Here is a 22,194-nt window from a genome sequence, read left to right as displayed (position 1 = left end):
CTAGCTCTCCCTCTATACTTCCTTTTGGATAAACAGACATATTAGGCAAGCATTTTGGAGCTTTCACCTAAATAACTACAGGTGGTGAGATAAGCTGCACAATATAATTGACCTTTCAGTATATTGTTGCACACACACCATCTATTTAGCAAATGCCCTTGTTATCAACAGCAGCCTTTTAAACTCACCTGAGCTAACAGGTATGTGAGCTGGTTACTCTGCTGCGCTTAAAATTTCTTTTTTGGTTTGCTACAATGCCTTTTCTGAAACGTTGTCTCCCTCTGCTGGAACACTGACTTCTTTCATTTAATGCCTGCAGACTATAAAAGAGAAACCAACCCAAAAAGTTTGGTTGATTAGTCTGTGGCATTCTTTTAAACTGTTGCTTATGGCGGTCTCTGTGAGCTTCTCAGTGACATTCAGCCATCCAGGTATCCCGCCTGCAGTAGACGGAATGTGGCAATGGAACGCTGGCTGCGCGTGTCATAATAGGCTCTGAGCCTTTATATACCTGCGCACAGCAGCAGCCACCTTCAGTCTGCTGCTGGACAGCCAGCAGCAGCAGCAGGAGAGGTAATTAATCAGCAACCCTCCTGCTAAGGGTAGACAGCTGCTCGTTCCACCCCCCCCTCCCCGCCTTAATTGGTTCTCCTCCCTTCCAACGGTGTTGAGGCGGGTGGGAACAGCCGGGGGTTGAGGGTACTGTGCTAAAAGAGGTGGAGTTATGCAGATCTAAAACGCGTGGATTGCAGCAGCAGCAAGCCGAAAAGTGCAGGCATGTGAGGGATCTAGAGGTTGACAGCATGTCTTCTTAACGGGAGTCCAGGTGGCCATCTCCACAAATGGACTTTTCAGAATCCTTGGGTGGCACCGTAGTCGGAAACCAATTCTGGTTATCGCTTCTCGGCCTTTTGGCTAAGATCAAGTGTAGTATCTGTTCTTATCAGTTTAATATCTGATACGTCCCCTATCTGGGGACCATATATTAAATGGATTTTTAGAACAGGGAGATGGAAAAAGAGCTTGCTCTGTCCACTCCACGCATTGACCTGGTATTGCAGTATCTCCAGGACCGGTGCACCCCTTCTTTAATGCAGTTTCTAAAATCAGAAAGAATTGAATTCAATGCTTTTTGTTCATTTTGCTTGTTTGTCGGATTTTGGGATGGACTCTTTGGCTTTGCTTTTCTTCTCCTCATTGGATTTTTCATGTTAAAAGTTGCAGAAGCCAGATGACAAGCTCATTTTGGTTCAACTTCAGCAACTGTGCATTGCATTGCCATGTAATGTAATGTAATGCAATGCTATCTATCTAGCTCTCCCTCTATACTTCCTTTTGGATAAACAGACATATTAGGCAAGCATTTTGGAGCTTTCACCTAAATAACTACAGGTGGTGAGATAAGCTGCACAATATAATTGACCTTTCAGTATATTGTTGCACACACACCATCTATTTAGCAAATGCCCTTGTTATCAACAGCAGCCTTTTAAACTCACCTGAGCTAACAGGTATGTGAGCTGGTTACTCTGCTGCGCTTAAAATTTCTTTTTTGGTTTGCTACAATGCCTTTTCTGAAACGTTGTCTCCCTCTGCTGGAACACTGACTTCTTTCATTTAATGCCTGCAGATTATAAAAGAGAAACCAACCCAAAAAGTTTGGTTGATTAGTCTGTGGCATTCTTTTAAACTGTTGCTTATGGCGGTCTCTGTGAGCTTCTCAGTGACATTCAGCCATCCAGGTATCCCGCCTGCAGTAGACGGAATGTGGCAATGGAACGCTGGCTGCGCGTGTCATAATAGGCTCTGAGCCTTTATATACCTGCGCACAGCAGCAGCCACCTTCAGTCTGCTGCTGGACAGCCAGCAGCAGCAGCAGGAGAGGTAATTAATCAGCAACCCTCCTGCTAAGGGTAGACAGCTGCTCGTTCCACCCCCCCCTCCCCGCCTTAATTGGTTCTCCTCCCTTCCAACGGTGTTGAGGCGGGTGGGAACAGCCGGGGGTTGAGGGTACTGTGCTAAAAGAGGTGGAGTTATGCAGATCTAAAACGCGTGGATTGCAGCAGCAGCAAGCCGAAAAGTGCAGGCATGTGAGGGATCTAGAGGTTGACAGCATGTCTTCTTAACGGGAGTCCAGGTGGCCATCTCCACAAATGGACTTTTCAGAATCCTTGGGTGGCACCGTAGTCGGAAACCAATTCTGGTTATCGCTTCTCGGCCTTTTGGCTAAGATCAAGTGTAGTATCTGTTCTTATCAGTTTAATATCTGATACGTCCCCTATCTGGGGACCATATATTAAATGGATTTTTAGAACAGGGAGATGGAAAAAGAGCTTGCTCTGTCCACTCCACGCATTGACCTGGTATTGCAGTATCTCCAGGACCGGTGCACCCCTTCTTTAATGCAGTTTCTAAAATCAGAAAGAATTGAATTCAATGCTTTTTGTTCATTTTGCTTGTTTGTCGGATTTTGGGATGGACTCTTTGGCTTTGCTTTTCTTCTCCTCATTGGATTTTTCATGTTAAAAGTTGCAGAAGCCAGATGACAAGCTCATTTTGGTTCAACTTCAGCAACTGTGCATTGCATTGCCATGTAATGTAATGTAATGCAATGCTATCTATCTAGCTCTCCCTCTATACTTCCTTTTGGATAAACAGACATATTAGGCAAGCATTTTGGAGCTTTCACCTAAATAACTACAGGTGGTGAGATAAGCTGCACAATATAATTGACCTTTCAGTATATTGTTGCACACACACCATCTATTTAGCAAATGCCCTTGTTATCAACAGCAGCCTTTTAAACTCACCTGAGCTAACAGGTATGTGAGCTGGTTACTCTGCTGCGCTTAAAATTTCTTTTTTGGTTTGCTACAATGCCTTTTCTGAAACGTTGTCTCCCTCTGCTGGAACACTGACTTCTTTCATTTAATGCCTGCAGACTATAAAAGAGAAACCAACCCAAAAAGTTTGGTTGATTAGTCTGTGGCATTCTTTTAAACTGTTGCTTATGGCGGTCTCTGTGAGCTTCTCAGTGACATTCAGCCATCCAGGTATCCCGCCTGCAGTAGACGGAATGTGGCAATGGAACGCTGGCTGCGCGTGTCATAATAGGCTCTGAGCCTTTATATACCTGCGCACAGCAGCAGCCACCTTCAGTCTGCTGCTGGACAGCCAGCAGCAGCAGCAGCAGGAGAGGTAATTAATCAGCAACCCTCCTGCTAAGGGTAGACAGCTGCTCGTTCCACCCCCCCCTCCCCGCCTTAATTGGTTCTCCTCCCTTCCAACGGTGTTGAGGCGGGTGGGAACAGCCGGGGGTTGAGGGTACTGTGCTAAAAGAGGTGGAGTTATGCAGATCTAAAACGCGTGGATTGCAGCAGCAGCAAGCCGAAAAGTGCAGGCATGTGAGGGATCTAGAGGTTGACAGCATGTCTTCTTAACGGGAGTCCAGGTGGCCATCTCCACAAATGGACTTTTCAGAATCCTTGGGTGGCACCGTAGTCGGAAACCAATTCTGGTTATCGCTTCTCGGCCTTTTGGCTAAGATCAAGTGTAGTATCTGTTCTTATCAGTTTAATATCTGATACGTCCCCTATCTGGGGACCATATATTAAATGGATTTTTAGAACAGGGAGATGGAAAAAGAGCTTGCTCTGTCCACTCCACGCATTGACCTGGTATTGCAGTATCTCCAGGACCGGTGCACCCCTTCTTTAATGCAGTTTCTAAAATCAGAAAGAATTGAATTCAATGCTTTTTGTTCATTTTGCTTGTTTGTCGGATTTTGGGATGGACTCTTTGGCTTTGCTTTTCTTCTCCTCATTGGATTTTTCATGTTAAAAGTTGCAGAAGCCAGATGACAAGCTCATTTTGGTTCAACTTCAGCAACTGTGCATTGCATTGCCATGTAATGTAATGTAATGCAATGCTATCTATCTAGCTCTCCCTCTATACTTCCTTTTGGATAAACAGACATATTAGGCAAGCATTTTGGAGCTTTCACCTAAATAACTACAGGTGGTGAGATAAGCTGCACAATATAATTGACCTTTCAGTATATTGTTGCACACACACCATCTATTTAGCAAATGCCCTTGTTATCAACAGCAGCCTTTTAAACTCACCTGAGCTAACAGGTATGTGAGCTGGTTACTCTGCTGCGCTTAAAATTTCTTTTTTGGTTTGCTACAATGCCTTTTCTGAAACGTTGTCTCCCTCTGCTGGAACACTGACTTCTTTCATTTAATGCCTGCAGACTATAAAAGAGAAACCAACCCAAAAAGTTTGGTTGATTAGTCTGTGGCATTCTTTTAAACTGTTGCTTATGGCGGTCTCTGTGAGCTTCTCAGTGACATTCAGCCATCCAGGTATCCCGCCTGCAGTAGACGGAATGTGGCAATGGAACGCTGGCTGCGCGTGTCATAATAGGCTCTGAGCCTTTATATACCTGCGCACAGCAGCAGCCACCTTCAGTCTGCTGCTGGACAGCCAGCAGCAGCAGCAGCAGGAGAGGTAATTAATCAGCAACCCTCCTGCTAAGGGTAGACAGCTGCTCGTTCCACCCCCCCTCCCCGCCTTAATTGGTTCTCCTCCCTTCCAACGGTGTTGAGGCGGGTGGGAACAGCCGGGGGTTGAGGGTACTGTGCTAAAAGAGGTGGAGTTATGCAGATCTAAAACGCGTGGATTGCAGCAGCAGCAAGCCGAAAAGTGCAGGCATGTGAGGGATCTAGAGGTTGACAGCATGTCTTCTTAACGGGAGTCCAGGTGGCCATCTCCACAAATGGACTTTTCAGAATCCTTGGGTGGCACCGTAGTCGGAAACCAATTCTGGTTATCGCTTCTCGGCCTTTTGGCTAAGATCAAGTGTAGTATCTGTTCTTATCAGTTTAATATCTGATACGTCCCCTATCTGGGGACCATATATTAAATGGATTTTTAGAACAGGGAGATGGAAAAAGAGCTTGCTCTGTCCACTCCACGCATTGACCTGGTATTGCAGTATCTCCAGGACCGGTGCACCCCTTCTTTAATGCAGTTTCTAAAATCAGAAAGAATTGAATTCAATGCTTTTTGTTCATTTTGCTTGTTTGTCGGATTTTGGGATGGACTCTTTGGCTTTGCTTTTCTTCTCCTCATTGGATTTTTCATGTTAAAAGTTGCAGAAGCCAGATGACAAGCTCATTTTGGTTCAACTTCAGCAACTGTGCATTGCATTGCCATGTAATGTAATGTAATGCAATGCTATCTATCTAGCTCTCCCTCTATACTTCCTTTTGGATAAACAGACATATTAGGCAAGCATTTTGGAGCTTTCACCTAAATAACTACAGGTGGTGAGATAAGCTGCACAATATAATTGACCTTTCAGTATATTGTTGCACACACACCATCTATTTAGCAAATGCCCTTGTTATCAACAGCAGCCTTTTAAACTCACCTGAGCTAACAGGTATGTGAGCTGGTTACTCTGCTGCGCTTAAAATTTCTTTTTTGGTTTGCTACAATGCCTTTTCTGAAACGTTGTCTCCCTCTGCTGGAACACTGACTTCTTTCATTTAATGCCTGCAGACTATAAAAGAGAAACCAACCCAAAAAGTTTGGTTGATTAGTCTGTGGCATTCTTTTAAACTGTTGCTTATGGCGGTCTCTGTGAGCTTCTCAGTGACATTCAGCCATCCAGGTATCCCGCCTGCAGTAGACGGAATGTGGCAATGGAACGCTGGCTGCGCGTGTCATAATAGGCTCTGAGCCTTTATATACCTGCGCACAGCAGCAGCCACCTTCAGTCTGCTGCTGGACAGCCAGCAGCAGCAGCAGGAGAGGTAATTAATCAGCAACCCTCCTGCTAAGGGTAGACAGCTGCTCGTTCCACCCCACCCCGCCTTAATTGGTTCTCCTCCCTTCCAACGGTGTTGAGGCGGGTGGGAACAGCCGGGGGTTGAGGGTACTGTGCTAAAAGAGGTGGAGTTATGCAGATCTAAAACGCGTGGATTGCAGCAGCAGCAAGCCGAAAAGTGCAGGCATGTGAGGGATCTAGAGGTTGACAGCATGTCTTCTTAACGGGAGTCCAGGTGGCCATCTCCACAAATGGACTTTTCAGAATCCTTGGGTGGCACCGTAGTCGGAAACCAATTCTGGTTATCGCTTCTCGGCCTTTTGGCTAAGATCAAGTGTAGTATCTGTTCTTATCAGTTTAATATCTGATACGTCCCCTATCTGGGGACCATATATTAAATGGATTTTTAGAACAGGGAGATGGAAAAAGAGCTTGCTCTGTCCACTCCATGCATTGACCTGGTATTGCAGTATCTCCAGGACTGGTGCACCCCTTCTTTAATGCAGTTTCTAAAATCAGAAAGAATTGAATTCAATGCTTTTTGTTCATTTTGCTTGTTTGTCGGATTTTGGGATGGACTCTTTGGCTTTGCTTTTCTTCTCCTCATTGGATTTTTCATGTTAAAAGTTGCAGAAGCCAGATGACAAGCTCATTTTGGTTCAACTTCAGCAACTGTGCATTGCATTGCCATGTAATGTAATGTAATGCAATGCTATCTATCTAGCTCTCCCTCTATACTTCCTTTTGGATAAACAGACATATTAGGCAAGCATTTTGGAGCTTTCACCTAAATAACTACAGGTGGTGAGATAAGCTGCACAATATAATTGACCTTTCAGTATATTGTTGCACACACACCATCTATTTAGCAAATGCCCTTGTTATCAACAGCAGCCTTTTAAACTCACCTGAGCTAACAGGTATGTGAGCTGGTTACTCTGCTGCGCTTAAAATTTCTTTTTTGGTTTGCTACAATGCCTTTTCTGAAACGTTGTCTCCCTCTGCTGGAACACTGACTTCTTTCATTTAATGCCTGCAGACTATAAAAGAGAAACCAACCCAAAAAGTTTGGTTGATTAGTCTGTGGCATTCTTTTAAACTGTTGCTTATGGCGGTCTCTGTGAGCTTCTCAGTGACATTCAGCCATCCAGGTATCCCGCCTGCAGTAGACGGAATGTGGCAATGGAACGCTGGCTGCGCGTGTCATAATAGGCTCTGAGCCTTTATATACCTGCGCACAGCAGCAGCCACCTTCAGTCTGCTGCTGGACAGCCAGCAGCAGCAGCAGCAGGAGAGGTAATTAATCAGCAACCCTCCTGCTAAGGGTAGACAGCTGCTCGTTCCACCCCCCCCTCCCCGCCTTAATTGGTTCTCCTCCCTTCCAACGGTGTTGAGGCGGGTGGGAACAGCCGGGGGTTGAGGGTACTGTGCTAAAAGAGGTGGAGTTATGCAGATCTAAAACGCGTGGATTGCAGCAGCAGCAAGCCGAAAAGTGCAGGCATGTGAGGGATCTAGAGGTTGACAGCATGTCTTCTTAACGGGAGTCCAGGTGGCCATCTCCACAAATGGACTTTTCAGAATCCTTGGGTGGCACCGTAGTCGGAAACCAATTCTGGTTATCGCTTCTCGGCCTTTTGGCTAAGATCAAGTGTAGTATCTGTTCTTATCAGTTTAATATCTGATACGTCCCCTATCTGGGGACCATATATTAAATGGATTTTTAGAACAGGGAGATGGAAAAAGAGCTTGCTCTGTCCACTCCACGCATTGACCTGGTATTGCAGTATCTCCAGGACCGGTGCACCCCTTCTTTAATGCAGTTTCTAAAATCAGAAAGAATTGAATTCAATGCTTTTTGTTCAGTTTGCTTGTTTGTCGGATTTTGGGATGGACTCTTTGGCTTTGCTTTTCTTCTCCTCATTGGATTTTTCATGTTAAAAGTTGCAGAAGCCAGATGACAAGCTCATTTTGGTTCAACTTCAGCAACTGTGCATTGCATTGCCATGTAATGTAATGTAATGCAATGCTATCTATCTAGCTCTCCCTCTATACTTCCTTTTGGATAAACAGACATATTAGGCAAGCATTTTGGAGCTTTCACCTAAATAACTACAGGTGGTGAGATAAGCTGCACAATATAATTGACCTTTCAGTATATTGTTGCACACACACCATCTATTTAGCAAATGCCCTTGTTATCAACAGCAGCCTTTTAAACTCACCTGAGCTAACAGGTATGTGAGCTGGTTACTCTGCTGCGCTTAAAATTTCTTTTTTGGTTTGCTACAATGCCTTTTCTGAAACGTTGTCTCCCTCTGCTGGAACACTGACTTCTTTCATTTAATGCCTGCAGATTATAAAAGAGAAACCAACCCAAAAAGTTTGGTTGATTAGTCTGTGGCATTCTTTTAAACTGTTGCTTATGGCGGTCTCTGTGAGCTTCTCAGTGACATTCAGCCATCCAGGTATCCCGCCTGCAGTAGACGGAATGTGGCAATGGAACGCTGGCTGCGCGTGTCATAATAGGCTCTGAGCCTTTATATACCTGCGCACAGCAGCAGCCACCTTCAGTCTGCTGCTGGACAGCCAGCAGCAGCAGCAGCAGGAGAGGTAATTAATCAGCAACCCTCCTGCTAAGGGTAGACAGCTGCTCGTTCCACCCCCCCCTCCCCGCCTTAATTGGTTCTCCTCCCTTCCAACGGTGTTGAGGCGGGTGGGAACAGCCGGGGGTTGAGGGTACTGTGCTAAAAGAGGTGGAGTTATGCAGATCTAAAACGCGTGGATTGCAGCAGCAGCAAGCCGAAAAGTGCAGGCATGTGAGGGATCTAGAGGTTGACAGCATGTCTTCTTAACGGGAGTCCAGGTGGCCATCTCCACAAATGGACTTTTCAGAATCCTTGGGTGGCACCGTAGTCGGAAACCAATTCTGGTTATCGCTTCTCGGCCTTTTGGCTAAGATCAAGTGTAGTATCTGTTCTTATCAGTTTAATATCTGATACGTCCCCTATCTGGGGACCATATATTAAATGGATTTTTAGAACAGGGAGATGGAAAAAGAGCTTGCTCTGTCCACTCCACGCATTGACCTGGTATTGCAGTATCTCCAGGACCGGTGCACCCCTTCTTTAATGCAGTTTCTAAAATCAGAAAGAATTGAATTCAATGCTTTTTGTTCATTTTGCTTGTTTGTCGGATTTTGGGATGGACTCTTTGGCTTTGCTTTTCTTCTCCTCATTGGATTTTTCATGTTAAAAGTTGCAGAAGCCAGATGACAAGCTCATTTTGGTTCAACTTCAGCAACTGTGCATTGCATTGCCATGTAATGTAATGTAATGCAATGCTATCTATCTAGCTCTCCCTCTATACTTCCTTTTGGATAAACAGACATATTAGGCAAGCATTTTGGAGCTTTCACCTAAATAACTACAGGTGGTGAGATAAGCTGCACAATATAATTGACCTTTCAGTATATTGTTGCACACACACCATCTATTTAGCAAATGCCCTTGTTATCAACAGCAGCCTTTTAAACTCACCTGAGCTAACAGGTATGTGAGCTGGTTACTCTGCTGCGCTTAAAATTTCTTTTTTGGTTTGCTACAATGCCTTTTCTGAAACGTTGTCTCCCTCTGCTGGAACACTGACTTCTTTCATTTAATGCCTGCAGACTATAAAAGAGAAACCAACCCAAAAAGTTTGGTTGATTAGTCTGTGGCATTCTTTTAAACTGTTGCTTATGGCGGTCTCTGTGAGCTTCTCAGTGACATTCAGCCATCCAGGTATCCCGCCTGCAGTAGACGGAATGTGGCAATGGAACGCTGGCTGCGCGTGTCATAATAGGCTCTGAGCCTTTATATACCTGCGCACAGCAGCAGCCACCTTCAGTCTGCTGCTGGACAGCCAGCAGCAGCAGCAGGAGAGGTAATTAATCAGCAACCCTCCTGCTAAGGGTAGACAGCTGCTCGTTCCACCCCCCCCCCGCCTTAATTGGTTCTCCTCCCTTCCAACGGTGTTGAGGCGGGTGGGAACAGCCGGGGGTTGAGGGTACTGTGCTAAAAGAGGTGGAGTTATGCAGATCTAAAACGCGTGGATTGCAGCAGCAGCAAGCCGAAAAGTGCAGGCATGTGAGGGATCTAGAGGTTGACAGCATGTCTTCTTAACGGGAGTCCAGGTGGCCATCTCCACAAATGGACTTTTCAGAATCCTTGGGTGGCACCGTAGTCGGAAACCAATTCTGGTTATCGCTTCTCGGCCTTTTGGCTAAGATCAAGTGTAGTATCTGTTCTTATCAGTTTAATATCTGATACGTCCCCTATCTGGGGACCATATATTAAATGGATTTTTAGAACAGGGAGATGGAAAAAGAGCTTGCTCTGTCCACTCCACGCATTGACCTGGTATTGCAGTATCTCCAGGACCGGTGCACCCCTTCTTTAATGCAGTTTCTAAAATCAGAAAGAATTGAATTCAATGCTTTTTGTTCATTTTGCTTGTTTGTCGGATTTTGGGATGGACTCTTTGGCTTTGCTTTTCTTCTCCTCATTGGATTTTTCATGTTAAAAGTTGCAGAAGCCAGATGACAAGCTCATTTTGGTTCAACTTCAGCAACTGTGCATTGCATTGCCATGTAATGTAATGTAATGCAATGCTATCTATCTAGCTCTCCCTCTATACTTCCTTTTGGATAAACAGACATATTAGGCAAGCATTTTGGAGCTTTCACCTAAATAACTACAGGTGGTGAGATAAGCTGCACAATATAATTGACCTTTCAGTATATTGTTGCACACACACCATCTATTTAGCAAATGCCCTTGTTATCAACAGCAGCCTTTTAAACTCACCTGAGCTAACAGGTATGTGAGCTGGTTACTCTGCTGCGCTTAAAATTTCTTTTTTGGTTTGCTACAATGCCTTTTCTGAAACGTTGTCTCCCTCTGCTGGAACACTGACTTCTTTCATTTAATGCCTGCAGACTATAAAAGAGAAACCAACCCAAAAAGTTTGGTTGATTAGTCTGTGGCATTCTTTTAAACTGTTGCTTATGGCGGTCTCTGTGAGCTTCTCAGTGACATTCAGCCATCCAGGTATCCCGCCTGCAGTAGACGGAATGTGGCAATGGAACGCTGGCTGCGCGTGTCATAATAGGCTCTGAGCCTTTATATACCTGTGCACAGCAGCAGCCACATTCAGTCTGCTGCTGGACAGCCAGCAGCAGCAGCAGCAGGAGAGGTAATTAATCAGCAACCCTCCTGCTAAGGGTAGACAGCTGCTCGTTCCACCCCCCCCCCCGCCTTAATTGGTTCTCCTCCCTTCCAACGGTGTTGAGGCGGGTGGGAACAGCCGGGGGTTGAGGGTACTGTGCTAAAAGAGGTGGAGTTATGCAGATCTAAAACGCGTGGATTGCAGCAGCAGCAAGCCGAAAAGTGCAGGCATGTGAGGGATCTAGAGGTTGACAGCATGTCTTCTTAACGGGAGTCCAGGTGGCCATCTCCACAAATGGACTTTTCAGAATCCTTGGGTGGCACCGTAGTCGGAAACCAATTCTGGTTATCGCTTCTCGGCCTTTTGGCTAAGATCAAGTGTAGTATCTGTTCTTATCAGTTTAATATCTGATACGTCCCCTATCTGGGGACCATATATTAAATGGATTTTTAGAACAGGGAGATGGAAAAAGAGCTTGCTCTGTCCACTCCACGCATTGACCTGGTATTGCAGTATCTCCAGGACCGGTGCACCCCTTCTTTAATGCAGTTTCTAAAATCAGAAAGAATTGAATTCAATGCTTTTTGTTCATTTTGCTTGTTTGTCGGATTTTGGGATGGACTCTTTGGCTTTGCTTTTCTTCTCCTCATTGGATTTTTCATGTTAAAAGTTGCAGAAGCCAGATGACAAGCTCATTTTGGTTCAACTTCAGCAACTGTGCATTGCATTGCCATGTAATGTAATGTAATGCAATGCTATCTATCTAGCTCTCCCTCTATACTTCCTTTTGGATAAACAGACATATTAGGCAAGCATTTTGGAGCTTTCACCTAAATAACTACAGGTGGTGAGATAAGCTGCACAATATAATTGACCTTTCAGTATATTGTTGCACACACACCATCTATTTAGCAAATGCCCTTGTTATCAACAGCAGCCTTTTAAACTCACCTGAGCTAACAGGTATGTGAGCTGGTTACTCTGCTGCGCTTAAAATTTCTTTTTTGGTTTGCTACAATGCCTTTTCTGAAACGTTGTCTCCCTCTGCTGGAACACTGACTTCTTTCATTTAATGCCTGCAGACTATAAAAGAGAAACCAACCCAAAAAGTTTGGTTGATTAGTCTGTGGCATTCTTTTAAACTGTTGCTTATGGCGGTCTCTGTGAGCTTCTCAGTGACATTCAGCCATCCAGGTATCCCGCCTGCAGTAGACGGAATGTGGCAATGGAACGCTGGCTGCGCGTGTCATAATAGGCTCTGAGCCTTTATATACCTGCGCACAGCAGCAGCCACCTTCAGTCTGCTGCTGGACAGCCAGCAGCAGCAGCAGCAGGAGAGGTAATTAATCAGCAACCCTCCTGCTAAGGGTAGACAGCTGCTCGTTCCACCCCCCCCGCCTTAATTGGTTCTCCTCCCTTCCAACGGTGTTGAGGCGGGTGGGAACAGCCGGGGGTTGAGGGTACTGTGCTAAAAGAGGTGGAGTTATGCAGATCTAAAACGCGTGGATTGCAGCAGCAGCAAGCCGAAAAGTGCAGGCATGTGAGGGATCTAGAGGTTGACAGCATGTCTTCTTAACGGGAGTCCAGGTGGCCATCTCCACAAATGGACTTTTCAGAATCCTTGGGTGGCACCGTAGTCGGAAACCAATTCTGGTTATCGCTTCTCGGCCTTTTGGCTAAGATCAAGTGTAGTATCTTTCGAAAAGGCGGTTTTGGATGTTGGCAGCCCTAGTAGATTGATACATTATGCACACTGGGGTTTAGGCGCTTGTTAGTACGCCAGGTGGCTAATATAGTCATCTGGTGGAAAGCATGGCCCCCCAGGATCGACGCCATTGGGCCGGGGAAGATCGAAAGCCCGAAGTGTGAAGTGCCCCAGGAGTGGTGACCCTGGGGTGCCTTAACTCACTGGGATTGGGAACCCCACTTGAGTTTATGGCACATTTGCACTAGCACTTCAATATTTCTTTCTTCACACACACCCTTATTCCGGGCCTTCTGGCCTTAGGATGGGGAATTTTTCAATTCCCGGTCGAAGGTCCGGGCAGTATTATACTGTGAAACCTTCACTATTTATTTAATTTCTTTGTCACTGTGTGTCCACTTATTCACGTGTGTCACGTCCTACTAGGATTTTGTCGGGATGCGGTTCCCTTACGGGTTCCTCTCTTGGCAGGTCTAGGGGGGGAGTGTGTGGCCATCAGGTTCCGCTCCCCCCTGAACCCCCCTGGCTCTCCTCTTTCGGGAGGAGAGCGTTGTTGGCTCCCCTCTTCCGGGAGGGGAGCACAGTCTTTGGCTCCCAGTGCCTTGCTCGGGTGAGAACTCGGGCAGGTGCTGGGGGTAAGATTGGGTCGCCTCTGGCTCCGGCTGGAGGTGGCTATTTGTCCCTGTTCCTCGCTGTGGCCTTCTGGCTCGGAGGGACGGGGAATGGTTTGGGGGACCCTTCTCCTTTTGGAGAGGGTTTCAAGAAGACCAGCATCCTAGTGCACTTTTTTTGTGGCACTTGTCACTTTTTTAAGCGCACTCGGGTTTTGTACACGAATTCGGGCTTTCGATAAAAAAAAAAAAAAAAATCTGTTCTTATCAGTTTAATATCTGATACGTCCCCTATCTGGGGACCATATATTAAATGGATTTTTAGAACAGGGAGATGGAAAAAGAGCTTGCTCTGTCCACTCCACGCATTGACCTGGTATTGCAGTATCTCCAGGACCGGTGCACCCCTTCTTTAATGCAGTTTCTAAAATCAGAAAGAATTGAATTCAATGCTTTTTGTTCATTTTGCTTGTTTGTCGGATTTTGGGATGGACTCTTTGGCTTTGCTTTTCTTCTCCTCATTGGATTTTTCATGTTAAAAGTTGCAGAAGCCAGATGACAAGCTCATTTTGGTTCAACTTCAGCAACTGTGCATTGCATTGCCATGTAATGTAATGTAATGCAATGCTATCTATCTAGCTCTCCCTCTATACTTCCTTTTGGATAAACAGACATATTAGGCAAGCATTTTGGAGCTTTCACCTAAATAACTACAGGTGGTGAGATAAGCTGCACAATATAATTGACCTTTCAGTATATTGTTGCACACACACCATCTATTTAGCAAATGCCCTTGTTATCAACAGCAGCCTTTTAAACTCACCTGAGCTAACAGGTATGTGAGCTGGTTACTCTGCTGCGCTTAAAATTTCTTTTTTGGTTTGCTACAATGCCTTTTCTGAAACGTTGTCTCCCTCTGCTGGAACACTGACTTCTTTCATTTAATGCCTGCAGACTATAAAAGAGAAACCAACCCAAAAAGTTTGGTTGATTAGTCTGTGGCATTCTTTTAAACTGTTGCTTATGGCGGTCTCTGTGAGCTTCTCAGTGACATTCAGCCATCCAGGTATCCCGCCTGCAGTAGACGGAATGTGGCAATGGAACGCTGGCTGCGCGTGTCATAATAGGCTCTGAGCCTTTATATACCTGCGCACAGCAGCAGCCACGTTCAGTCTGCTGCTGGACAGCCAGCAGCAGCAGGAGAGGTAATTAATCAGCAACCCTCCTGCTAAGGGTAGACAGCTGCTCGTTCCACCCCCCCCCCCCCGCCTTAATTGGTTCTCCTCCCTTCCAACGGTGTTGAGGCGGGTGGGAACAGCCGGGGGTTGAGGGTACTGTGCTAAAAGAGGTGGAGTTATGCAGATCTAAAACGCGTGGATTGCAGCAGCAGCAAGCCGAAAAGTGCAGGCATGTGAGGGATCTAGAGGTTGACAGCATGTCTTCTTAACGGGAGTCCAGGTGGCCATCTCCACAAATGGACTTTTCAGAATCCTTGGGTGGCACCGTAGTCGGAAACCAATTCTGGTTATTGCTTCTCGGCCTTTTGGCTAAGATCAAGTGTAGTATCTGTTCTTATCAGTTTAATATCTGATACGTCCCCTATCTGGGGACCATATATTAAATGGATTTTTAGAACAGGGAGATGGAAAAAGAGCTTGCTCTGTCTACTCCACGCATTGACCTGGTATTGCAGTATCTCCAGGACCGGTGCACCCCTTCTTTAATGCAGTTTCTAAAATCAGAAAGAATTGAATTCAATGCTTTTTGTTCATTTTGCTTGTTTGTCGGATTTTGGGATGGACTCTTTGGCTTTGCTTTTCTTCTCCTCATTGGATTTTTCATGTTAAAAGTTGCAGAAGCCAGATGACAAGCTCATTTTGGTTCAACTTCAGCAACTGTGCATTGCATTGCCATGTAATGTAATGTAATGCAATGCTATCTATCTAGCTCTCCCTCTATACTTCCTTTTGGATAAACAGACATATTAGGCAAGCATTTTGGAGCTTTCACCTAAATAACTACAGGTGGTGAGATAAGCTGCACAATATAATTGACCTTTCAGTATATTGTTGCACACACACCATCTATTTAGCAAATGCCCTTGTTATCAACAGCAGCCTTTTAAACTCACCTGAGCTAACAGGTATGTGAGCTGGTTACTCTGCTGCGCTTAAAATTTCTTTTTTGGTTTGCTACAATGCCTTTCTGAAACGTTGTCTCCCTCTGCTGGAACACTGACTTCTTTCATTTAATGCCTGCAGACTATAAAAGAGAAACCAACCCAAAAAGTTTGGTTGATTAGTCTGTGGCATTCTTTTAAACTGTTGCTTATGGCGGTCTCTGTGAGCTTCTCAGTGACATTCAGCCATCCAGGTATCCCGCCTGCAGTAGACGGAATGTGGCAATGGAACGCTGGCTGCGCGTGTCATAATAGGCTCTGAGCCTTTATATACCTGCGCACAGCAGCAGCCACCTTCAGTCTGCTGCTGGACAGCCAGCAGCAGCAGCAGCAGGAGAGGTAATTAATCAGCAACCCTCCTGCTAAGGGTAGACAGCTGCTCGTTCCACCCCCCCCCCGCCTTAATTGGTTCTCCTCCCTTCCAACGGTGTTGAGGCGGGTGGGAACAGCCGGGGGTTGATTGTACTGTGCTAAAAGAGGTGGAGTTATGCAGATCTAAAACGCGTGGATTGCAGCAGCAGCAAGCCGAAAAGTGCAGGCATGTGAGGGATCTAGAGGTTGACAGCATGTCTTCTTAACGGGAGTCCAGGTGGCCATCTCCACAAATGGACTTTTCAGAATCCTTGGGTGGCACCGTAGTCGGAAACCAATTCTGGTTATCGCTTCTCGGCCTTTTGGCTAAGATCAAGTGTAGTATCTGTTCTTATCAGTTTAATATCTGATACGTCCCCTATCTGGGGACCATATATTAAATGGATTTTTAGAACAGGGAGATGGAAAAAGAGCTTGCTCTGTCCACTCCACGCATTGACCTGGTATTGCAGTATCTCCAGGACCGGTGCACCCCTTCTTTAATGCAGTTTCTAAAATCAGAAAGAATTGAATTCAATGCTTTTTGTTCATTTTGCTTGTTTGTCGGATTTTGGGATGGACTCTTTGGCTTTGCTTTTCTTCTCCTCATTGGATTTTTCATGTTAAAAGTTGCAGAAGCCAGATGACAAGCTCATTTTGGTTCAACTTCAGCAACTGTGCATTGCATTGCCATGTAATGTAATGTAATGCAATGCTATCTATCTAGCTCTCCCTCTATACTTCCTTTTGGATAAACAGACATATTAGGCAAGCATTTTGGAGCTTTCACCTAAATAACTACAGGTGGTGAGATAAGCTGCACAATATAATTGACCTTTCAGTATATTGTTGCACACACACCATCTATTTAGCAAATGCCCTTGTTATCAACAGCAGCCTTTTAAACTCACCTGAGCTAACAGGTATGTGAGCTGGTTACTCTGCTGCGCTTAAAATTTCTTTTTTGGTTTGCTACAATGCCTTTTCTGAAACGTTGTCTCCCTCTGCTGGAACACTGACTTCTTTCATTTAATGCCTGCAGACTATAAAAGAGAAACCAACCCAAAAAGTTTGGTTGATTAGTCTGTGGCATTCTTTTAAACTGTTGCTTATGGCGGTCTCTGTGAGCTTCTCAGTGACATTCAGCCATCCAGGTATCCCGCCTGCAGTAGACGGAATGTGGCAATGGAACGCTGGCTGCGCGTGTCATAATAGGCTCTGAGCCTTTATATACCTGCGCACAGCAGCAGCCACCTTCAGTTTGCTGCTGAACAGCCAGCAGCAGCAGCAGCAGGAGAGGTAATTAATCAGCAACCCTCCTGCTAAGGGTAGACAGCTGCTCGTTCCACCCCCCCCCCCGCCTTAATTGGTTCTCCTCCCTTCCAACGGTGTTGAGGCGGGTGGGAACAGCCGGGGGTTGAGGGTACTGTGCTAAAAGAGGTGGAGTTATGCAGATCTAAAACGCGTGGATTGCAGCAGCAGCAAGCCGAAAAGTGCAGGCATGTGAGGGATCTAGAGGTTGACAGCATGTCTTCTTAACGGGAGTCCAGGTGGCCATCTCCACAAATGGACTTTTCAGAATCCTTGGGTGGCACCGTAGTCGGAAACCAATTCTGGTTATCGCTTCTCGGCCTTTTGGCTCAGATCAAGTGTCTGGACATCAGGTTCCTTGAGTGCTAGCCCTCGGCCTTCCAGCATCGCCACTCCGGTGGCTTAAGCTGGATGCTGCTATAGGGGGAGAGTGAGGAGGAAACGGGAAGGCGATTTCCGTGGCTGACTATGGGAGTCAAGCTGAAATTTGCTGGGACCGGGGACCCCCGGGTCAAGAATGGATTTCGCATTGAGATTTCCGAGGAGAAGAAGGGACATTTTTCCATGTCCTACCTGGTGAATGCCATCTTCTATGAAGCATTGAAGATTAAGAAGTCGGACATTCTTTGCCTGCAGGAATTTAGAAGTCATGGAAGGTATGTGCTGGTTCTTTCTACTATGGCTGCTTGCCAAAATCTTTATAGAACCTTGAAAGGCCATACTGAGAACTCCCTCCTAGATGGACTCACTTTTACTGTCCTCTATTCAAAGGGGGATGTTCCTGTTGTTGTGTTTATGCACAATCCCTTTATCCCCCAGGAGGACATTACTTTATTCTTGAGGAGGCATTGTACTTATGTGCATTTTTCCCACAAGATCTCGAATGAAGAAGGCTTGTGGACTGGCAAATACAAGTACTTTGTTCGTTTTGCTACAGACCCCGAGGGGCCAGGGGGCATACATTATCCTCCTATGTGTTTCTCTATTGGGAGAGACACTGGTTTCTTGTACTTTCCTGATGCTCCTTTTTTCTGCAGAAGATGTAACAAGTATGGTCATGTCCAGGAGTCCTGCAGGTATCCGCCAACCTGCAGGAGGTGTAACACGTCTGGTCATATGGCGAAAGACTGCAAGAACCAGGTAAAGTGTGATGCTTGTGGTGAGGAGGGGCATGTTCTTAGGCAGTGTCAAGCTAGAACCACTCCTAAGTCTTTTGCTCAAGTGGTCGCGGAGGGGCCTGCTGTTCCTTCGACTTCTACTAGGGTTCCACAAGGTCCCCTTCCGGATGTCGGGGAGGCAACTGCTCCCCAAGAGGAAGAGGATGGCACTCAGATGGACGACATATTTGAAGATGCCCAGCTTCAGCCTCCTGCATCAGGAGGCTTTGACATGGTGATTCCTGAGGTGATGTCACCTTTCCCTCCCCAGTTTGGTGTCCGTGGTGAGGGGGAAATGGACTTGTCCAATTCTCCTGTCATATCTTGGTGCAATACTGCTTCAGAGGAGATCGGGGGCGGTGGCCAAGGGGACTTGTCTGCTGTCCGTTTCTCTGATGAGGAGGATCCTGATGTGGTCAAGAAGAAGCCAAGGACTGAGTGTTCATCCATTGCTGCCGTGTGTGATAGCCCGGTGGACTCTCGTGCTTACCCGTCAGATGTATTTTCTCCTGACATTGTTACATTTGGCATTCAGCCAGATGGTAATAGCTTTGCTTTGCTTGATGAAGGTTGAGTTGATGTTTTCTTTCTTTTTTTTTCAGGTTATGTGTGATCCCCTTTAGTTATGCCGCATCATTCTGGATGGGACATTGTGTCCCTTAATGTTAGGCAAATTAGATCTGTTACCCGAAGAACAACAGTTCTGGATTATCTAAAGGGTTTGAGTGCAGATGTCTATTGTCTACAAGAGTGTGGGATTACTGAATCTCGAGGGGATAAGGACTGGCCTTATGGCCAGTATGTTTGGTCGGGGTCCAGCTTTAACAAAAATGATGGTGTGGGGATTTTAGTTGGTAATAAGAATATTACTATTGATAGTTACACGGTTGTGGAGGTGGGTCGCTGCATTATTGTTTTTTTGAGTTATAGGGGGTGGAAGGTTAGAATGATTAATTTATATTGTCCTACTAAAAAAGAGGAGCGGCTTGCTCTTCTTGAGAAATTGAGTTTTTTTCTCCCTGGAAAAATTCCTACAGTGTTTGTTGGTGACTGTAATTGTGTCACAGAAGGTAATGTGGACATTACGGGAAAAAAGTTATCTCAACTTATTTCTGATTTTTCTTTCTTAGACGCTGCAATACTTGAGTATGGCATTCCACCACCGCCTACATATTATGCTGACCGTGGTAATATTTCATCGAGAATAGATAGGATGTTATTTTCCAAAAATATGGTTTGTTCAAGTTATGTTCAACATAAGGTACCTTTTTCTGATCATGAGTGTTTGCGTGGAGTTTTTAGTGCGAATGGGGACATGGTGTTTGGGGGTGGGGTTTGGAAATTGAATACGAGGTTGTTGGAGGATGAGGAGGTGATGAGTGAGTTGGAGAAAAGGTATGCAAGTTGGAGGTGGCGTAAGCGTGATTTTGGTAGTGTGCTTGAATGGTGGGATTGGGTGAAATTACAGTTAAAAACTTTCTTTAAAAAATGGGGCTACAAAAAAGCTGCCAGATATCGTAATAGATTTAATGACTTAAGTAGACGGATTGATTGGTTGCGTGGGTGTGTTAGGAAAGGAATGGATATGTCTGATCAGCTTGAGGTTGCTAAGAATGAGTTAAAATGTCTTCTGGATGAAAAAGGTAAAGAGATTATTTACCGTACCAAGTTAGAGCATTTGGAAAAGAATGAAAAGTGCACCAGGTACTTTTTTAAAAAAATGAATGGAAGGAAGTTGGATTTGAGTGAAGTGGTAGGTGAAGATGGATCTAGTGTGGTTGGGAAGAATGTGTTGAATGAGGTGAATGGCTTCTATAGTAAGTTGTACGATGAGAAATGGATTGATCCTGGACTTGTGTCGCATGTATTGAGTGGTATGGAGAAGAGACTTGGTTCGGATGAATGTGATGCTTTGTGTGAGGATGTTATTTTGGATGAGGTGAGGAATGTTGTTATGAGTGCTAAAAAGAATAAGACGCCTGGGAAGGATGGGTTGCCTGTGGAGCTGTATGTGAAAGCTTGGGAGTTTTTGGGTAAGGACTTGACTGAGGTTTGTAGGTATATGTGGATGAATGGTGTTTTGTGTGACAGTATGAAAGAGGGTATAGTGGTTCTTGTGTTTAAGAAGGGTGAGAAAAAGCGTTTGGAGAACTGGAGACCCATATCATTGCTTAACGCTGATTATAAGGTCTACAGTAAATTGTTAGCAAATCGTATGCGTGAGGTGATTGGTAGGGTTGTGGAGGATGACCAAGTGTGTGCCGTGCCTGGTCGGAGTATAAGTGATAATTTGTTATTGTTAAGGGATATGCTTGGGGATTGTAAGACTAGAAAGCAGAAGTGTATGGTGTTAGCAATTGATTTTGAAAAGGCTTTTGATAGAGTTTCGCATGTGTTTCTGTTTAAAGTATTGGAGAGGATGGGTTTCCCTAGGGTTTTTCTGAATGGAGTTAAGTCTTTATATGATTATGTGTCAAGTGAGTTTTTAGTGAATGGATGGTTGTCTGACAAAGTGATGATTAGGTCTGGTGTAAGACAGGGGTGCCCTATGTCCCCTGTCTTGTTTGTATGTGTGATTGAGCCTTTGCTGTGTTTAGTGAGACGTGAGAAAATGATGAGAGGATTGTTAGTGCCTGGGAGTGGGGGTAAGCATGTGAAGGTGTTAGGTTACATGGATGATGTTGTGATGGTGAGTGAAAGTATGGCTTCAATGAGTAGGGTGAGGTTGCTTTTGGATTTTTTCTGTGGTGCATCAGGTTTTAGAGTTAACTGGACTAAGTGTAGTTTCAAATGCTTTGGAGATGACAGTATTCGTATGGAAGGTGTTAAGTATGAGGAGAGTGCAATTAAGATTTTAGGGGTATTTTTCAATGATGATCTGAAAGGAAATGAGAGTTGGGACGAGTGTGGTATGCGTGTTGAGCGAAAACTGAATTTTTGGAGAATGAGAGATCTTTCTTTGCGGGGCAAAGTTCTAGTTATCAAAGCAGTGATCTTACCCATTCTGCTTTTTGTGGCCATATTTTTTCCATCCCCTTTTAGGAAAGTGAAGAGAGTTGAGAAAATGATTTTTTCTTTTTTCTGGTGCAGCAAGATGGAGAAGCTGAAGAGGGAAAGCCTTTATAAGGCCTGCCAGCATGGTGGTTTGGGATTTCCTAATGTTGAGGTTTTTTTAGGGCTCCATTATATTAAGACGATTGTGGTATTGTTGGGTAAAGGTAATAAGGGTGCATGTATGGCAAGTAATTCTGCAGGATGAATGTTGTATGGGTTAGGTTGGAGAAAGAGGGATGCGAGAGTGCCTGTGTCTTTTAAGTGTCCGGTGTGGTATGAGGTGATTGAAAAGTTTGTCAAGAAGTATGATTTGCTGAGTGTGCCGGCGGATGAGTTTAGAATGACTAAGAGGGTGTATAGGAAATTGTGTGCAAATGAGGTCGAGTCTAATATTGTTGGTTTGAGAGGGAATGAGGTTGCGGATGCTTGGAGAAAGTTGGGTATGTATGGGATGTCCAACAAACAGAAGGATGTAGTGTGGATGGCGTTTCACAATATTCTTCCAGTGAGGGACGTTCAAAAGAAGAGAGGTTTGATTATGTCGGATGTTTGTCCAAGAGATGGATGTAATGGTTGTGAGACGGTTATGCATCTGATGTGGAATTGTAATTTTGCGCAAGACGTGTGGAAATGTGTAGGGGGGTTGTGTAGGAGTTTGGCGGGAGTGACTTTTGTGGATTGGCGTGTGGTTATGTTTGGTATTGGTGCAAGTGGACGTGTAAAGGAGAGAGTTTTGTGGTTAATTATGGCTTGTGTGTTAGAAAGTTTGTGGGATGTGAGGAATC

General features: G+C 45.1%; 12 non-coding genes and 1 pseudogene across 12 annotated transcripts; all 13 read left to right on the top strand.

Annotated features, from left to right (window-relative positions):
• Window positions 1-895: 895 nt before the first annotated feature.
• Window positions 896-1,086, top strand: LOC141186707 (U2 spliceosomal RNA). The gene has a single exon (XR_012260960.1). It is a non-coding gene; the product is annotated as a U2 spliceosomal RNA (small nuclear RNA).
• A 1,120-nt stretch (window positions 1,087-2,206) lies between these two features.
• Window positions 2,207-2,397, top strand: LOC141186706 (U2 spliceosomal RNA). Its single transcript, XR_012260959.1, has one exon. It is a non-coding gene; the product is annotated as a U2 spliceosomal RNA (small nuclear RNA).
• Window positions 2,398-3,520: 1,123 nt separating this feature from the next.
• On the top strand, window positions 3,521-3,711 carry LOC141186705 (U2 spliceosomal RNA). Its single transcript, XR_012260958.1, has one exon. It is a non-coding gene; the product is annotated as a U2 spliceosomal RNA (small nuclear RNA).
• Window positions 3,712-4,833: 1,122 nt separating this feature from the next.
• Window positions 4,834-5,024, top strand: LOC141186704 (U2 spliceosomal RNA). The gene has a single exon (XR_012260957.1). It is a non-coding gene; the product is annotated as a U2 spliceosomal RNA (small nuclear RNA).
• Window positions 5,025-6,140: 1,116 nt separating this feature from the next.
• On the top strand, window positions 6,141-6,331 carry LOC141184422 (U2 spliceosomal RNA). Its single transcript, XR_012259179.1, has one exon. It is a non-coding gene; the product is annotated as a U2 spliceosomal RNA (small nuclear RNA).
• Window positions 6,332-7,454: 1,123 nt separating this feature from the next.
• LOC141186701 (U2 spliceosomal RNA) lies at window positions 7,455-7,645 on the top strand. Its single transcript, XR_012260955.1, has one exon. It is a non-coding gene; the product is annotated as a U2 spliceosomal RNA (small nuclear RNA).
• Window positions 7,646-8,768: 1,123 nt separating this feature from the next.
• Window positions 8,769-8,959, top strand: LOC141186700 (U2 spliceosomal RNA). The gene has a single exon (XR_012260954.1). It is a non-coding gene; the product is annotated as a U2 spliceosomal RNA (small nuclear RNA).
• Window positions 8,960-10,076: 1,117 nt separating this feature from the next.
• Window positions 10,077-10,267, top strand: LOC141186699 (U2 spliceosomal RNA). Its single transcript, XR_012260953.1, has one exon. It is a non-coding gene; the product is annotated as a U2 spliceosomal RNA (small nuclear RNA).
• A 1,121-nt stretch (window positions 10,268-11,388) lies between these two features.
• LOC141186698 (U2 spliceosomal RNA) lies at window positions 11,389-11,579 on the top strand. The gene has a single exon (XR_012260952.1). It is a non-coding gene; the product is annotated as a U2 spliceosomal RNA (small nuclear RNA).
• A 1,118-nt stretch (window positions 11,580-12,697) lies between these two features.
• On the top strand, window positions 12,698-12,772 carry LOC141186170 (U2 spliceosomal RNA; annotated as a pseudogene).
• Window positions 12,773-13,583: 811 nt separating this feature from the next.
• LOC141185919 (U2 spliceosomal RNA) lies at window positions 13,584-13,767 on the top strand. Its single transcript, XR_012260508.1, has one exon. It is a non-coding gene; the product is annotated as a U2 spliceosomal RNA (small nuclear RNA).
• Window positions 13,768-14,884: 1,117 nt separating this feature from the next.
• LOC141191270 (U2 spliceosomal RNA) lies at window positions 14,885-15,075 on the top strand. Its single transcript, XR_012265268.1, has one exon. It is a non-coding gene; the product is annotated as a U2 spliceosomal RNA (small nuclear RNA).
• A 1,119-nt stretch (window positions 15,076-16,194) lies between these two features.
• LOC141186697 (U2 spliceosomal RNA) lies at window positions 16,195-16,385 on the top strand. Its single transcript, XR_012260951.1, has one exon. It is a non-coding gene; the product is annotated as a U2 spliceosomal RNA (small nuclear RNA).
• The last annotated feature ends 5,809 nt before the right edge of the window (window positions 16,386-22,194 follow it).

The sequence above is a fragment of the Phyllobates terribilis genome, unplaced genomic scaffold, assembly GCF_046119375.1.
Source record: "Phyllobates terribilis strain yellow unplaced genomic scaffold, ASM4611937v1 Scaffold_40__1_contigs__length_11209783, whole genome shotgun sequence".
Lineage (NCBI taxonomy): Eukaryota > Metazoa > Chordata > Amphibia > Anura > Dendrobatidae > Phyllobates > Phyllobates terribilis.
Note: the sequence above shows the minus strand (reverse complement) of the source record. Positions and strands in the feature narration are given on the sequence as shown.